We start from the raw sequence: 19173 nt of genomic DNA on the forward strand, positions 1-19173 counted from the left end.
CACAGACTTGCATAAGGCTCGATTTTGTTCACACACAGAGCTGGGGGGCAAGGGGTGAGCCCTGAGGGCCAGGGTGTGCTGGAGCCCGACAGAGCAGAGGCAGCGGCAGCCACAACGCCAGGTAGGACAGCACACAGCTCACGTTCCCGAGGAGGCTGGTTCTCCCATGGCCCGTTTCCAGGTGACCCAGATATTCTCATTCCCCGTCCAGATGGAGCAGAGCTCACCTGCACAGAGAAAAATCTGGGAAAATCCTAAAGGGCTCTGGGTCTTCTGCCCACCAGTCTTTGCGGCCAGCCCCGGCTGAGAAGCAAGCAGGAGGGGCTGCTGGCAGGACCGGACTCTTCTTGAGATACTGCAAATCCTTTTAAACCACAAAATCCAAGAGCCAGCAGCCCCTCCTGCTCCCTTCAAGGATCATCTCACACACACAGATGGATACCTGACCAAAAAAAATGAGGTCTAGGTAGGGGCAGTGACTTGGTGAAAGTCACAGAGAAAGTTAGAAGGCAGCGCCAGGACAGAGCCCAGGCCCCCGGGCTCCCGTCCAGGGCTCCTTCCCGCCTACTGGACAATAGAAGGCCTGGGTTCAACCTGCTGTATGAGCAAGCTTGGCTGGGCCTCCAGTTCTCTATCTTTATTTAGCAAATCAGGGACTATTTAAAGAAATGTATACATGCTAACTCATCTCGTGGGAGGAGGGAGATGTTATTACTATCCCCACGTGGGGATGAAAGTAATACACAGAGATAAAGTAACTTTGTCAGGGGCAGAATGTGAACCCGGACAGTGTTACTCCCTGGACCGTTGGCCCATGCTACCTTTGTGACTGCGGCCCCTTGCGGGGACAGTTGGCTTTAGGACAGTTGCTCTTCAGAGGAGCAGGGCCCCACAGATGACTCCAAGACTGTTCCCATCCCGGCAGCCCCCCGGACTGGCCCAGGGAATGCAGGGTGCAGCAGGATGCAAGTCTGGGACCAGCCCGAGAACGGACCCAGTCGTTTACTATAAACTCCTAGGGGGCCTGGAGAGCGGGGACCAGAACTTAACAGTCAGGGAGAGCAGCTTGGCCAGGTCTGAGGCCAGTGGCTCCTCGAAAGGTTCAGCACCCCCTCCCCTGCACCCTCTGCAACCCCAGGCCTAGGAGGAGAGGAAGGGCTGCCGTGCAGCGCCCAGGCCCTGACCCCCACTGGGCATGACTCAGCACTCTCATGTGGTCTCCCTGAGGCTCCAGCACTTGAGTTTTCTTCCTGAAAAAGGAAGCCATTTCTCAATTAGGTTGCTACACACGGATACTGAGAAACAAACCAAGAGGCCAACGGGGCACTAGCCCCAAAGAGAGGAGACTAAGGGGGAGGGGCTGATATAGGGCAGCGAGCCTGGGGGCGCCCTAAAGAAACACGAGGAGACACTGTGGCTGATCTTGTCCAGCCCTGTTCACAAGAGTGACACGAGGGGAACAACCCAAAGACCTAACAACAGAAGCATGGCTGAGTAGGTTATGGTAAAACCACTTAAAGTATTACAAAACCGTCAAACAAGTTTACAAGAAACACGGGAAGTTTTTGTGTTATTCTGTTGAGTGACAAAGGCAGCACAAAAAGAACTGCATGATAGATGTAGGGGGAAAAAATACAAACAAAACATTTTTGCCTAGAAAACGCATCTAAAAGAAACGTCAACCACCAAATGAGTTGAGTGTGAGTGGGGAGGTTGCAGGGAATCATTTTCTCCTACTTTTCTGTTTTCCAAATATTCTTTATAATGACCAGGTACCGATTTTATAAGGCGATTGATAATAATAATACATTTTAAATTGTCAAAAGAGGAAAATGGAGGGGGTGGGTGGTGATTCTCTTCCAGCGAAAGGAAAAGGTCTGGGTAGGTAGCCAACGTTGATGCCCTACCTGAAACAGAACCCTGCTCAGGGCTGCCACACCCAGCCTTCCCACAAAGGCTGGCATGGCTGGTTACTCCACCTGCCCTGATGGGTCTCAGATGGAGCAAAACCTCACTGATTCCAAAGGGAAAGGGGAGGAAGGGAAGAAAACAATTTGATGAGATGGCATTAAATTCATTTCACCGAAATTTTTAATTTAATTTTTAAGAACAGTGTGTGCAGGACGTGGAAGCAACCGAAATGTCCATCAACAGAGGAATGGATAAAGATGATGTGTACATATATACAATGGAATATTACTCAGCCATAAAAAAGAACAAAATAATGCCATTTGCAGCAACATGGATGGACCTAGAGATTGTCATACTGAGTGAAGTAAGTCAGACACAGACATATATCATATATCACTTATATGTAGAATCTAAAAAAAAAAGGGTACAAATGAACTTATTTACAAAACAGAAATAGAGTCGCAAACGTAGAAAACAAACTTATGGTCACCAGGGCATGGCAGGGGGAGGGATAAACTGGGAGATTGGGATTGACATATACACACTACTCTATATAAAATAGATAACTAATAAGAACCTGCTGTATAGCACGGGGAACTCTACTCAATACTCTGTAATGGCCTATATGGGAAAAGAATCTAAAAAAAAAGAGTGGATATATGTATATGTACAGTATAACTGATTCACTTTGCTGTACACCTGAAACTAACACAACATTGTAAATCAACTATACTCCAATAAGAATTAAAAAAAAAACAAACAGTGTGTGTCCATCCACCCATTTAAGAATACTGAGTACCCACTGGTTATCCAGCACTATGCCAGCAAGCCCTACAGGTAATGCAGAAATGAGTAAGACCCATTTCCCACCCTAAAGACTAGATTCTAATAGGGGCCAAAGATACCAAGTTACAACGCAAAGGCGTATTTGACAAGTTGTTCTAAGATACGAGCTGCTGTGAGAATTTGAGGGTGAGAAAATAAAAATAATTCCAAGCTTCAGAGAAATGACAGGTAGCAGGTAAGGGGCTCATGGCCAAAGTGGGCTTTGAATTGGATATTGGAGAATGAGTGGGAGTCCAGAAAAGGGTCAGGAAGATAAGCCAAGGGAATATCTCAAAAGCAAGTTACAGATGCAGGCACTCATAACAAACCTCTCCACCTTAATAATAAGCAAGGAAGTACAAAATGAAAACAAACGGGGTTTTGGCGATGCCGGCAGAGTGACTCCAAAAGGTCCCTGGCTGGGCTGCAGTGGGAGCTCTGAGCGGTACAGCCTTCCTGGAGGGCAGTGGAGAAATACGACACTGTACAGCAGCTTTGTAAACAGGCATACATGCTTGGAGCCAGCAAGGCCACTTCTAGGAATTTACCCTAAAGAAACAATTAAGCGTGAGCAGAAGGCTATTCAGGGAAGTGTAACTTAAAAGAGCCAACCATGGGGAAGTGGGTAACTAAATTCTGATATGTTTATATAGCAAAAATACTATGCAACTAAAAAAAAAAAATCCCATTTTCAAAGAACATTTAATGACATGGGCAATGTCCATGATATAGCAAGTTGACAACTCAAGAAAACCTATTTTCAGTATCATACCCCAACTTATCTTTTTTTAATTTTAAAGCATTATTTACCTTTTTTCAGCTTTACTGTTTTTCTTTTTTTGTGGGTCGGGGGGGCTGGCTGTAACCCCGCGGCACGTGGGACTTCCCCAACAGGGATCAAACCCGTGCCCCCTACCTTGGAAGCACAGAGTCCTAACCACTGGACCACCAAGGAAGTCGCTTTTTCAGCTTTACTGAGGTCAATTTATATTTTGTAGCAAAATAAGTATATCAAAACTTTAACACCGGAAACATAGGCTCTTACTCTGATGTTTTTACTTTTTTGTATTTGCTACAGAGAACATGTGACATTTTATAATGTTATTCCAAATGAAAGAATAACATTATACGTTAGGTGGGATTTCAGTGGGAGGAGAAGGGGGCATCACAGACTTAGAAAATAGCAGAAGTCAAAAGTAAAGAAATACAGGTCTGTCTGTGGAGGGAAAATAGCTGAACTTTAGAGACAGAGCTCGGTTTAAATCCTGGATCCATTATTTTCTAGTTGTGTGATTTTCAACAAAGTTCTGAACCCCCTCTGAGCTTCAGTCTCCTTCAAAGACGAACTGAGTTAACTGTTTTTGTTGTTGTTTGTTTGTTTTTCTTTTGGGCCATGCTGTGCGGCATGCAGAATCTTAGTTCCCCAACCAGGGATTGAACCTGGTACCCCCTGCATTAGGAGCATGGAGTCTTAACCACTGGACGTCCAGGGAAGTCCCAAGATGAACTGAGTTAACTTATACAAAGCACCTACTTAATACCCTGGCCAGAGGCCCCCATCAACTCTCTCTCAGAAGTTTATAAATTTACAACCCTTTCTACCAACTAGGAAACAAAATCCATTCTGTATGCACACAGGTGAGATAGGAATGCTCATTTATAAGATATGCCATCTATGTAATAAAAGCATTTGGGGAATACAAACAAGTGTTATATTAAAGCCAGTGTATAATGCATCCCAATTTCAGAAATAGTAAACTATGAAAAAATATCTGTCCTAAAATCAAGAAAATATGAAAATTTCTCCCTTCTAAAGATGGTGATGACCAGGATGAAGACTTTGGTCATAGCTGAAGCATTAATGTTGTTCTCATGCTGCTTAAATGGTCTGATTTGTGTCCAAAATGAAGAAATGGACAAGAAAGTCAGATTCTAGTTCCAAAGCAGACCTGTGTGCAGCAGGTGTAAGGACCCCACCTTCCACAGAAACAGTTCTGGATTGGAGAGCACCGCTCTCATTCTCTCTGGAACCCGTCTATATTTCTCCAGTTCAACAATGAAGGAGAGAATTTAGGCAAAATTCTCTTGTCAGCCTACTTGGGGTATCCCTGGCCCCGAATACCCCAAATTCTTTCAGATGAAGAAGGCACCGGAATGCCAAGGTCAGCTGCCTGGAAAAGCTTAAGATTTGGAAAGAATCCTTTGGAAAGAAATGTAAGCTCAGTGACCAAACTATAAACAGTCCAGAGCCCCAACCCCTCCCAAATGCCAGGCTTTGGCAAACTCAACAAGATACGCCTTCAGAGGAAGAAACCCAGGAGGCTCAGCTCACTTCCCGATCGGGTATAACCACAGCAGCTAATCCTTACACAGTGGTTGCCATGTGCCAGACACAGTTCCGAGCACCTTACATGCAGTAACTCATTTATCCTCACTACGGAAGAAGAGACACGCATACAGAGGTTAAGTAACTCGCCCAAGGTCAGGGCCAGAACTAGCCCATATAGGGCCTTTGTGCAAGTTGGAAGAGGGTGCCCCATCCTCTGGAGAGATACAGCACAGCCCTGCACCGGGTACATGCCCGGCAGATGGAGACAGTCTGGATTTCAGCATCCTCTCATCTTGTGCAGTGCACAGCCTGCAGGACTCTATGTTGCCTCATCAAAAGTCATGCAGCTAGTGAGAGGCAGAGCTGAGATTTGAACCCAGCTCCCCTGGCTCCCAAGTTACAAGTGGGTATTGTTGGATATTAAATAAAGAGCCTGCCAATCAATGCAAAACGAGATATTCAGAAGCACAGACCTGGGTGACTGAGAGCGCCCAATTCTGTGTGTCAGCAACGGTGGGAAAATGCTACAGTTACAACTTCACGGGCCAAGGCTTCTTAGCGTTTTCACCTTTGCTAATGGGAATATTCCTACAGTGGGTCCCATGCTTCTCCGCTGTTTAGGATGGAGTGCCCCAAATATAATTTAACCTCAAGTGAACTCCACACTATCACCCCTACTCCCTGCCCAGGGACCCTCCAGCCACCTGCCTTTTCCTGAGACCCAGGCTTTTCCTCCCTATCCTGGGTAATTCATCTTCCTCTGCTTCTATAGCTACTACTGAAGAAAACTGAATGTGCAAGGGAGTTGAGGCCATTCAAAGTTTGGTTTTTTTTTTTTGCGGTACGCGGTTTTTTTTTTTTTTTTTTGCGGTACGCGGTCTCACTGTTGTGGCCTTTCCCGTTGCGGAGCACAGGCTCCGGACGCGCAGGCTCAGTGGCCATGGCTCACGGACCCAGCCGCTCCGCGGCATGTGGGATCTTCCCGGACCGGTGCACGAACCCGTGTCCCCTACATTGGCAGGCGGACTCTCAACCACTGCGCCACCAGGGAAGCCCTCTAGAGTTTGGGGTTTTAACCTCCTTCCTATGGCTTAGAATTCCTGTTCTTGTACCTGCCTAATTGCTTGCTCTTTGGGCCTCACTTGTTTCATGTGCTACAAGCCGCTACGCAGAGACAGTGGAGGGCCCCGGCCTGAACTCCCTCAACCTGCTTCTCCTCCCCCTTGGAACTCATCACCTCCCATGGTCACCTCCTTCCCCCTGAAGAAGGCAGCTGTGGGTTTGGGGATGGGGGTCTTGTTGTCCTTCAGCCCCCAAACTTCATTCAAGTCTTTCTGGTCTTAAGAAAACACTTCCCTTCAGGCCCAAAGGCCTTGAAACGTTCTCTCACCCCTCCATCTGGCTCGGTGTCCCCACTGCACTGAAACTGCTCTTGCAGAAGCCCTCAGACTCAGCCTTCTTATTTTCATGCTTACCCTGCTCAACCTCACGAGGGCACCTGGCACAGGGAGGCCTTCCTCTTCCCAGACACCTGCCTCTGGCTTCCCAGGTGTCCTTCTACCTCTGATGGCTCAACAGCCTCCTTCCCAGGACTCCCACCGCGACCTACATACTGATGCCTCCCGAACCAGAAACTCTGAACCCTGCCTCTCTCATAAGTCCCAGACCCATCTATCCAACTCCCAAATGGACAGCCTGACTGCATGGCCCATAGGCACCTCAAATTCAGCAGGTCTGAGCCAACCTCATTCCCTCTTGCCTTTCATCATCTAGTTGCCTCTCACTTCCCATTCTCCATTCTTCCTAACAGAATGCTGAGGTTTAGTTGGTCCATTTGCATCCTCCTTCACAGCTAGGCGTAGGTGTATGACTAATGTCTGGCCAATGACATGTAAATGAAAGAGTCATGTGGTAATTTCAAAAAGAATATTTAAAGAACACATCCTTCCTCCAGCCCTTCAATCCAACCTACTGTCTGGAAAGTTGACATGACAGCTGGAGTTCCAGCAGCTATCTTGGAACAGGAGGACAAGGGGTGGCAGAGGGGTAGGCTGGAAGGAGTCTGACTTCCTTATGACTTTATGGACCCACAACACCAACCCTGGGCTACCTACCTCCAGACTTCTTTTGTGTATAAGAAAAACTTGCTTGTGTCATGATTATTTTACTTTGCTGACGTTGTTGTGAATGAAGCTGAACTTAATTTTAACTAATATTCCCTCCAAAGCAGTCTCGGTCAATAATGTCAACATTCATATTTGCTTATTTGTCAATTTTCCCCACTAGATTATAAGCAACTAAATGACAGGAACGTGTCTCTCACTTTTTAAATAAAGTATTTCAAACACCCAAAAAACTAGAGTGCAACATAATATACATTCACTACCAGATTTAACAAATGTTAACATTTTACCACATTTGCTTCAGACGTTTTTAGTCAGAAACGAAACATTATAAATGAGGTTAAAATGCCCCTTACACTCCCTCCTAGAGCCTTTTAACTTCCTCTCCTGCCCTTACAGGCAGCCACTATGGTGAAGCTGGTGGGTATTCTTCCTGTTTAGGATTTTATAGTTTTGGTACATCGTTTTGATTGTTTTTAACTTACAGAAATGGTTATGATGACTACACATATTCTGTAACTTGACTTTCCACCAATCCTTCTCTTAAATGTAACCAGGCTGACTCGTGTTAGATTTAACCTCTGAATAGCTATACATTATGTAAATACACCATCATTTGTTGATATATTTCCCTCCTGATAGACCTTGAAGAGGCTCCCAGCTCTTCATAATAAAAAATGCTGAAGTATACATCCCTATCTTTTTCTTCTTGAGCACCTGTGTGATCGTTTTTCTAATACAGACACTAGAAGTAAAGTTTCTGGTTGTAGGACATGGGCATCCTTAACTTTACCACATAGTCAACTTTCTTTTGAGAGTAGCTGTACCAATTCATGCTCCCCCTGGCCCTGTGTGAGAGTGGGGTCTTTCCCCCCAGCCATGCCATATTTATTCCTGAACCACTGATTCCTACCTTACAGGACCGTGGCAGGAAACACTTTCATTCCCATTCTCATTCATAACGATCCCCCCAGCCCACCCCCTCGCCCTTGCCTGCCTGCGTCCTAATACTCTCTGAGTTACAGCAGAAACACGGGAAGACCTTCAGCCTGAGCTCCTCCTCCCAAAAGGCTTCCTGGCTGCTATGTGAGGATGGGTCACCCTGCACAAAGGATCTAGCTGGGCGGCTAACATTCAGAGTGGGTGCGTACATTACTCTCCCTGTACCACATCTCCCGCAAGATGAAATCAGACGCTTCCCTCCTGCAGCATTTGGGGTAGGGGGAGTCCTCCACAACCACCTCCCCGCTAAAACCATTTCATATCAAGCCCACTCGCTCAAGCCTTCCCCAAATACCAACATGAAGACAGAAGAGGACAATTTAGAGGTGCCTGGCCCACTCTGAGCCCTCCCTCTTTCCCCAGAGTTCTCCAGCTGCTGGAAGGAAACCTCTCATCTCTGGGGTGGTGGCTTGTATCTCCTGATAAAGGAAAGTTCCAGGCAGAGAGAGGGGCCAACTTATTTATTTCCAAACACAAGCCAGATTCCAGTGTGACAAACACACTGGATCTGCCCACTGCGAAAGGGACCTGGGCGGGAGGGCCGGTGGGGAGGGAGAACTGGGGCTGCACAGGATGAGCCATGGCTGTTTATTTTTAGGTAAGTCAGGATCAAGTACACAGCCCCTGCCCCTTCCCAGTCTTGTTTTTCCCAACTCCGCCTGGTCGTGCATTTTTTATCTGGACTTGCCTCAAACACAGAAGGCAGTTGCCTCAACTCACTTAACCCAGGGGCTCACGAAGGGCGACAGAAGGCTCCTAGGTGGGAATCCACCCTCCCGCTCCACAAATGCCTACTGGGCACCTGTTCTGTCCATTCACTGGTTTAGAATGATGGCTATCACGCAGAGCCTGCCCCAGGAAGCTCACAGCCCAGCAAATAAATAATTGTGATCTTATGTGAAAAGATGGCGATAGTAAATACAGTCGTCTCTCGGTACCTGTGGAGGACTGGTTCCAGGACACCCTCCACCGCCAGATACCAAAATCCGAGGATGCTCAAGTCCCTTAGATAAAATGATGTGGTTCAGTCGGATGCTGAACCCGTGGATGCGGAGGGCTGACTGCAGCGTGTGACATAAAAGAAGTACGGAGAAGGGGAAGATAAAACGCAAGCTGGGAAACTCTGGCAAGCCCTCCTGGAAGGGGTGACGTTAAGCTTGGTCTCCCAACCAGCTTGGGTGATGAGCAGATACTTTATTATCAGTTATCATAATCCCAACCACTGCCTTCCTTTCCCATAACCATGAACATGAGGAGTAACCACAGAGTAGTCAGTGTTTGAGGAAAGCCCTGAGGTCCACAACAGAAGACCTGGTTCTAACCCAATCTGCCTCAACCGGAGCGGTCTTTGCCAACTCGTCATCCTTCTTGTGGGTGATGAGTGACTTGGAACAGTCGGCTCATTTCTCATGTTCTAAGCCGAAGCTCTCAACCCTCTCTGGGGGTTCCCTCACCAGAAGGAAATAGGAATAGATGCCCGGACCCACCCCAGAGATATTAAGTCAACTGGCCTGGGGTCGCGCCCCCAATATCCGTAAGTTTTAAAAGCATCCTAGGTGATTCAAATGTGCAGACAGGATTAAGAACCACTGTGGTCAACGCTGTTCTGGTGGTGGTGCTTGGGGGCTGGGTATCCCATTTCACAGTACGACCCAGAACTTGCCCAAATCAGGAAGCAGACAGAGGCCACAGAGCCCCTAAGTGCCTGTTCTCTTCTCACAGGGATGTCATGATTCAAGGCAGAATTCTCTAAGAGTCCAGTTAGGAAGACAGGCAAATGGGGAATCCGCTATCTCCAAAGCTCTCCCTCTCTCTACCTGCTCTCAGCCAGCTAAGGATGCCCCCTCCCGGGGGCGGCTTAGGAGAAACAGGTCGCCTTCACAGGGCGCGGGCGGCATCCCCTCCCGTCCACTGAACAGGGGGTCACCTCCCCCTCAGGGAGCCCCTGGTGGAAAAGAGGAGGAGCTGGAGACAGCCCAGAGCCTGGGAAACTTGGGCCAGCACAGCACAGCCTCCTGCCTGTGAGCCAGCCACAGAGAGGCTGCTTTCAGACAAAGGGGCAAAAGGACAAAGCTTCATTGTGCACGCTCTGATGGAAAAGCCAGCCGAGACAGGGAGACTTGGGGGCCAACGGAGGTGGCATTAGCATTTTACTTATTTATTTATTTACCTTAATTTTATCTAACAAACACTTAGTATGTGCCAGGCACAGCCCAAAGCCCTCCCAAATATTAACCTATTTAGTTTCTGATCACACTGTTGGCCACAGATTCAGAGGTCCAAGCTTTCCAAACGCAATGTGAGGGGAGGGGGAAAAGTCTAATTCTCCCTCCTCCACAGGTACACGAACCTTCCAAGGATAATAGTTACCTCCTGCATTCTGCCACTGCCTGGCCTGTGACGAGATACAGATACCACGTGGATCCAGGACTGTGTCCCAGGGTGGGACCTAAATTCCTCCGCCACCATGATGCAGGGCCATCTTCCGTAGGAATGGAAATGGTGGCGTGGCAAGGTGGAAAGGACTGGGGAGTCAAACTCCACTTGCTGTGTGAACTCGGGTAAGTATCGTAACTTCTCGGAACCTCGCTTCCGTGTCTGTACGGTGGGAGCAGTGCCGCCGACCTCAGAGGAGGTGTGAGGGTGAAACGGATTAACTGCATACGACAAGCCCGGCAAAGGGCCTTACATCAGCTGAGGGTTCCTCCCTTCTCCCACCTGCAAAGCACCATCGCCATCCTCACCGGACCTCATTCCCTTTATCTCACAGCAGCCCTGTGAAGCTGAGTTACTATCCCCATTTCCAGGTAGGGAAACTGAGGCTGCCCTGGAGAAAGAACTTCTCCCGAGGCAGTGGAGCCCAGATTCAAAGCCTGTATCCTGCGGCCCTTGCGCTGAGTCCCTCCCCTCCGTCCTCATCCCCCACCCAGGCCTAGGGTTTAAACCATCCTAAAGTTCAGTAGCACTCCTGCTTTTTTGTTCAGTTTGGTTTGGTTTGGACCATGTCAAAAATTCCCCCACAACCTGGCCGCTCCCACTGCGGGACCCACAGGGCAGGAACCTCAGTCCCTGCCTGGGTCAGGTGTCCAAAGCAGGGCTGTGTGGAGAAGGGAGCTCTCACTCTGGGGACAGCTGGAGTCTTGTGACTTTCCGTGTGGCCCGGACTATCACCATCCCAGTTACTCATTCTTGGCATCACACCTGCCTGGGCCAGGAAGTCAGAGAGGAAATCGTGCTGACACCACAGAGGCGCCGAACGCTTGGGGTTAAAAGAGCCTCAGTTTCCTCGGCTGTGAGATGGGCGTGGGGAGGACGTGGGCTAAACGAAACCACCTTGAAGGGATTTCCTGTCTTCCTGCTTCTGGGAGCCCTAAGGGAGTGGTTGATTCAACCCGAGCGTTGCCTCACGTTTGAGCCACAAGCCAGGCCTGGACCCGCGTTTGGGGAGTGGGAAACCAGGGCACAGAGGAGGGCCGAGGCTCCGGATTCCCACGACTGAAGGGTGGGGGGATACTGGGGATTTTTAAGGGGTGGGGGTCTGTCCAGGTAAGTTATGATTTTGATTAAACAAAAACCTCATGTCCAAGTCATCAGGACTGACCTCTGCGGCGGAACCCCGGCCGGTTTCTACTTGCTGACCATCACAGGCTACTATTGGGGGGTGGGGGGGAGGCCTCTAGTCGGCCATTACTCTCATCACCCCCATCCTCACCCCCGGCAGCAGCTTGCAGGCCCCAGAAGCGAGATCTGCAGCCCAAGGCTTGACAGTCAAGTAAGCCTGGGGGAAATGCCAGTCCCGCCACTTCTAGGCAACGTGACCCTGAACAAACCAGCCACAGCTGAGCCCCGACGTCCTGGCTCTAAAATGCTATGCAGGGTGAATGATACATGTGTCCCACCACAGTCCCCAGCCAGGGCTGGCTCCAAGGAACGGCAGCTCCCTCAAAGGGCTGCACAGCTGAGGGATGTGGAAACGCCCCGGCACTGCTAAGACTATGCTTTTTTGGGGGAAAGGAGGTCCCGATACACTTTTTCTCCCCCTTGAGCATCACAACTTTAAGCTTGCCCCACTACTGATGACAGAATTCTCGCCCCACCTCCACTCTCCCACAGAACTTAGCCCAGAACGTAACTATTCACCTAGACAACCACCTCTCTCCACACACTGTGGGGGCCCAACAAGGGCAGGCTCTGGGTGCCCAGCACAAGGCCTAGTAGAGACCAGGCGCTTGGGGGGTGGATGGATGGGTGCGCAGTTGGACTGCAAACACCAGAATTACTAGACACGGCTTCTCCGATGCTCTGGGGGAACATCGATGCTTCCCAGAGAAAGTCCACAAAGAAAACCTTCAGGCGCTTTCAAAATAAGTACCTTCGGCCTTTTCTTTTCACTTTAAGAATATTAAAGTTCACGCCAAGTTTCACAAGTGGAACTTCCCCACCCAGCGTTAAATGGCTCCAGAAAGGAAAAGGTGTAGCTATTGCTTCATCTTGCTGCTGACGTAACCCAGCCAAGCCGTTTCACACCACCAGGGCCTGGCTCCCCAGGCTCCCTCACCTGGAATGCCCCTCCCCCTACATAGCCTCTGTGGCCCCATCTCCAGCGCACCTTCCCACCCCTAAGCGAGAATAACCTCCTCCCCTCCCCATCCTTGACAGCACCCCTGACAACTGATTTTCTAAGTCTTCCCCCAGAGGCTAGTCTGACTCTGAGACTGGAAGTTCCTCGCGGGCCCCAGGCCCTGTCTTGTTTACTTCTTTTCTTTTTAATAAATTTATTTATTTATTTTTGGCTGTGTTGGGTCTTCGTTGCTGCGCACGGGCTTTCTCTAGTTGTGGCGAGTGGGGGCTACTCTTCGTTGCAGTGCGCAGGTTTCTCACTGCAGTGGCTTCTCTCGTTGCAAAGCACGGGCTCTAGGCGTGCGGACTTCAGTAGCTGTGGTGCGCGGGCTCAGTAGTTGCGGCTCGCGGGCCCTAGAGCGCGGGCTCAGTAGTTGCGGCGCACGGGCTTAGTTGCCGTGTGGCATGTGGGATCTTCCCGGACCGGGGCTCAAACCCGTGTCCCCTGCATTGGCAGGCGGATTCTTAACCACTGCACCACCATGGAAGCCCCCCACCTTTTTAAAATGTCCCTCTCTCTCTGTCTACACACACACACACACATGGGCACACCCACACATAAATGTGTAAGAGTGATTTAAAATTTTTCTTTATGTTTCTCAAATTTTCCACAATGAACACATAGTAGTTTTATAATCAGATATAAAAAATAATTATTGGAAGGAAGGAAGGAAGAAAAAGAAAGAAACTCCACTCTGCACAGTCGTGGAAAGGGAACAACAGAAAGACACATCAAGATGTCTGTTCTTGGTTCCCTGTGTTGTCCAAACCACAGAATTATCTCTGTCATCAGGTAAATATGGCTCAGACTGGTGTCCTTCCAAACACTTTCCCAGGTGGCCCAACCCCATACTGAACATAACCCAGCTATGATGATGATGACAATATTAACAATACTACTTTTTATCGAGCATTTACTGTGTGTTAGGCACTAGTCCATTTTTTCACTCATTCCAATTGACTCGTACAATGACTCCAAGGCAGTTATTATTATCCTCCTTTTACAGATGAGGAAATAGACACAGAGAAGTTAGGTAACTTACCCAAAGTCACACAGCCACCTTTCCTTGATTTTCTCCTTTGGTTTCTGCCTGGATGGGACAGGTCTCTTAGTTAGATAAAACCAGGTTTTATAGATGTTGTGCTTGTAAAATGGGGCTTTACATTCCCAGGGACAGGTGAGGCAAGGAGGGAGTTACTCTGAGTAGTGATGGGAAAATTAGCATTAAGTCAGCCACATAAAACCAATTGTCCAATATCACCTTGATTGGAGGATATGATTGGAAACGCTTCTTTCTTGTTGTTGTTTTTTTAAGTATAAGAATTAATTCTCAGGACTTTCCTGGTGGTCCAATGGTAAAGAACCTGCCTTCCAATGCAGAGGACTTGGGTTCGAGCCCCAGTCGGAGAACTAAGATCCCACATGCTGCGGGACAACTAAGCCCATGCGCCACAACTACTGAGCTTGCACGCCTCAACTAGAGCCCGCGTGCTGCAAACTACAGAGCCCACGTACCCTGGAGCCCGCGCGCCACAACTAGAGAGAAGCCCGAGTGTCACAACGAAGAGCCCGCGCCGCAATGAAAGATCCCGCATGCCTCAGTGAGGACCCCGCGTGCTTCAACTACGACCCGACGCAGCCAAAAAAAAAGTAAAAAAGAAAATAAATAAATAAATAAAAATTAATGATCTTATCTGGTAGGCCAGAAGAGATCAAATGCCTCTAAGCTGATAAAATAGACTCCATAGCCTACCTAACCTACAGTCCTTCATGCTCTCACCCAGAGCTGCCTCCCTCCATCCCTGGGTACTTCTATCATGTTTGGTTACCTGGTGTAACCAGGTGTGTATTCATAGAATATAGAAAGCAGAAAATGTAAAGGTGAGAACCATGGTATCTAGAGGCAAATGCACAGAGACCACAAGACATGATAGCAATAACAGAAGAAATGGAAAAAATCTACAAGGCAGACCCAAGATTTAAAAAGCATAATTTTCTGGGACCATTATGTGAGGGGCAAAGCAGCTTGTCAGACCACACCTCAACAGAGGTGCTTAGCCTCCCAGCCACACGGGGAAAAAGTGTCATTAGACTGTTTTGAAGAAAGTGTGTGTGCCTTCTTGAACCATTTAAAATGATGAAAACACACTTTGGTGCTCACAGGAATGTTTGTAACCAAGGAAAGTTTTACTTTATGTGACACTTGTTTCCTACAGCATCTATGAAATTGTGGTACCTGCTGTTAGCTGCCTTCCCATGTCCATTCTCCCCGTTCTTCCTGAACTGTGGGGATCCCTGATTTTGTTCAGAGTAACAGTGTGCTCTGCTCCCAGACACCCTTGCAACCAGCGGTTGCATCGAGACCCAGTTCTAGCCAATGAAATGTAAGGGGAAGCCTATTGCTTGGTACTTCCAGGAAGTTAGTTTCCCCCATTAAAATGGGTAAGAGTCAGCTTCCCTCTCCCCTTCTTCCTGCCTGGAATGCAGATGTGACGCCTAGAGATACAACAGCCATTTTGAGACCATGAGGGAAAATGTCATGTGCTGAGGATGATAGAGCAAAAAGATGTAAGGAGTCAACATGGAGCCCTAGGACTGCCTGCCTCTGGATTTCTTGTGTCATGAGAAAAATAATTCCCTTCCCTGTTCAACCCAGTGTTATTTAGATTTTCTAAACATGGAGCCAAGTGAACCCTAAGTGACACATTAATATCAGGTTATAATCCCAGGTTGATAATATGACTCCTAATACTTTACTGTGTTCCTCCAAGAAGCCCAGAAAGTGTTTTTGTGTCATTGGGGCGCCCCAGTAAAACACAGGCTGGCCGACCATTACTTACTAGGAGCTTGCCTGGCTGCTCCAAGTGGCAAATGGCCATTAATTGGTATTGTGTCTTTGCTAAGCTGACTTGCTTTTGCAACTTGGAATTTTGTTAGGAAACAAAAAGCGCTTTATGGCAAAGGGGTTAGTGCCACAATGGGACCTTTCTGCTTTGATTATGAAAAAACATTCAGAGCTTAGCTGCACTGCAAGCAGCAGCCAGGAGACTCGGCTGAGGCCTCAGCCTCCCTGACCGTCCTCCACTCAACACGCTGGAAGGGCGCCCAAGCCACTCAGGAGGAAACGTGGCCTGCAGACACCAAAGCTTACAGGGCTGGGTATTCAGGTCCACCTGGAGGACTGTGATGGACAGGCTGTGCCCACAACACTGCCTGCCCCCCTGACCAGGCTGCTACACGCCACTCACGCAGGCCACCTGCGGAGTTACCCACGTGCAGCCTACACGGGCTTTAGTGCCCTGATCCTACGACGCCTGGAAAGGTGATGTGGCCCCAGTAGAAGCCCAGAGGCAATCCAAGGGGTACAGAGGCAGGACAGTGAACAAAGCTTCCCATACCGCTGAGCTCAGCCAGCCCTCCCCGTACACCGACAAGGCCGATGTGCGGACAGAACGAGATGCTGTGATTCCACCACCAGAAAGCATGTAGGCGCGCACACGTGCGCACACACAGGCTTACCAAGAGACACGTCCAACAGTGACCACAGAAGCATTTGTGGGGGACATTTCCAAACGGTAAACAAGCCAAATGTGCATCTATGAAATGGATACAAAAATTGTGCAAATCATTCAATGGAGTGATATATAGCAATGACCTGAATAAATGACAGCTACATGCAAAAATGCATGAACTTCACAAACATACAGTGCTGTGCAAAAGAAGCCAGGTCCCAGAGACTGCAAAATGATTCTCCTCATTGAAAGTTCAAAGAACAGGCAGAACTAAATCACAGGGCTTAGGGGTATGTTTTAGTGCTGAGGTCATTATGTTAAAAAGCAAGAAAGGGACTACTATAAAAGTCAGGCCCAACAGGCACAGGAAAAGATGCTCAACATCGCTAATCATTAGAGAAATGCAAATCAAAACTACAATGAGGTACCGCTCACACCAGTCAGAATGGCCATCATCTGAAAGTCTACAAATAACAAATGGTGGAGAGGGTGTGGAGAAAAGGGAACCCCCCCACACACTGTTGGTGGGAGTGTAAACTGATGCAGCCACTATGGAAAACAGTATGGAGGTTCCTTAAAAAACTAAAAATAGAGCTACCCTATGATCCAGCAATCCCACTCCTGGGCATATATCCAGAAAAGACGAAAACTCTAATTCGAAAATATACACGCAGGGGACTTCCCTGGTGGTCCAGTGATTAAGAATCTGCCTTCCAATGTAGGGGACGCGGGTTCTATCCCTAGTCGGGGAAGTAAGATCCCACATGACACAGGGCAACTAAGTCCACGCACCACAACTACTGAGTCCGGACTCTGGAGCCTGCGCACCACAACTAGAAAGAAGCCCGTGGGCCACAACGAAGAGCCCGCATGCCGCAAAGAAGATCCTGCGTGCTGAAACTAAGACCCAACACAGCCAAATAAATAAATTTTTAACAACAAAAAAAGAAAATATACATGCAGCCCTATGTTCATAGCAGCACTATTTGCAATGGGCAAGACACAGAAGCAGCCTAAATGTCCACAGACAGATGAATGGATAAAGAAGATGTGGCATATATATACAATGGAATATTAGTCATAAAAAAGAATGAAATAATGCCATTTGCAGCAACATGGATGGACCTAGAGATTATCATACTAAGTGAACTAAATCAGAGAAAGACCAATATCATACGATCGCACTTACATGTGGAATCTAAAATATGATACAAATTGTTATTTACAAAACAGAAAAAGGTTCACAGACATAGAAAACAAACTTACGGTTACCAACGGGGAAGGGGGGGGATGAATTAGGAGTTTGGGATTAACAGTTACACACTACTATATATAAAATAGATTAACAACAAGGACCTACTGTATAGCACAGGGAACTCTACCCAATATCTTGTAATAATCTATAATGGAAAAGAAACTGAAAAAGAATATATATGTATAACTGGATCACTTTGCTGTACAGTAAAAATTAATGCAACATTGTAAATCAACTATACTTCAATAAAATGTTGTTTGTTTTGGGAAAAAAAAAAGTCAGGCCAGTGTGACAGTTGGTAGTAAAGGAAGGGGTCAGGGTCAGGAGACTTCTGGGACACTGGCAGGGTTTCCTTTCATGATTTGGACAGTGGTTACAAGGGTGTTCACCTCGTGATAATTCATCGAGCTGTGCACTTATGTTTTGTGTACTTTTCTGAATCTGTGTTATACTGTGCAATAGAAACAGTTTAAAAAGTGAAAAGGGGGCTTCCCTGGTGGTGCAGTGGTTGAGAGTCCGCCTGCCGACGCAGGCGACATGGGTTCGTGCCCTGGTCCGGGAAGGTCCCACATGCCGCGGAGCGGCTGGACCCGTGAACCGTGGCCACTGAGCCTGCGCGTCCGGAGCCTGTGCTCCGCAATGGGAGAGGCCACAACAGTGAGAGGCCCGCGTACCGCAAAAAAAAAAAAAAAAAAAAGAAAAGGAATGATGTCTAGATAACAAACCCAGTCTTCTCTTGAGAGACGGACGGGTGCCCATATCAGTGCTGTGACAAAGATTCAGCATTTCATCCTTCCCTGGATGTCTCCAGCATATTCATCTCTATCTCCCCAAACCAGAACTGTAAGCTCCTTGGAGGAAGGAAACAGTTAGGGACGCATATTTACTCCACAGATTAGCGATGGCTATCTAAACAAGGAAGTACTAGAAAAGTCACTATGGGAGGAGGAGATAGACATTTGGCTGGGTCATCAGAGCAAACGCTAGAGCCCAGCCCATGGTCGGCACCTCAACAAGGAGACTGGGGTCCAGGGTCTGGCTCACTCCCAGCCCTGAGAGGGGGCCCAAGCTAACTGAATACACACAAGATTGTTATACCCTGCATAGAGCCACTTTATTGTTTTATAGTGAGAAATTGCCACGTCGGGTTCTACTATCCTAGAAAGTCTGCATAAATCAGTGTATTCTCCCCTTGGGTGAGCAGGCTTACACACTTAAGCAAATGTCTCCTAGGTGAATTGTCCTTACCTAGCACCTAGCTTGGGAACTGCCATATTTAGTGGCATCGAGGGGAAAAAAAGGGTGGGGGGTGGTGAAGGATGCTTGCAGCTAAGCAGCACAGTGATGAAACACACAGAAGTCTAAAGGCCGGGGTGCCCTCTCCCCTGGGCAACTTTGCTGGGCACTGCCAAGGTTGACTCAGGACCCCTCCCCTTTCTTAAGCTTCCGTGGATGACCAAGCCATCTTTAAATCATACATTCTCTCTACTGAGATACCTCAACCGAGACACAGGCAAGTCCTGCTGGCCCAGGGACTACTCCCCACCCCGCTGTGGGGTCCTGCTGGAAACTTTGCCCAGCTCTCCACAGGCCCC

The 19173-nt window shown here is 48.1% G+C and overlaps 1 protein-coding gene across 1 annotated transcript in view; it reads right to left on the reverse strand.

Moving 5' to 3' along the window:
* The window catches only part of KSR1 (kinase suppressor of ras 1), a gene marked incomplete at its 5' end in the record, with an annotated part of 151324 nt that overhangs the window by 83045 nt on the left and 49106 nt on the right, over positions 1–19173 (reverse strand).

The sequence above is a fragment of the Grampus griseus genome (genome assembly GCF_964374135.1).
Source record: "Grampus griseus genome assembly, chromosome: 20".
Classification (NCBI taxonomy): domain Eukaryota; kingdom Metazoa; phylum Chordata; class Mammalia; order Artiodactyla; family Delphinidae; genus Grampus; species Grampus griseus.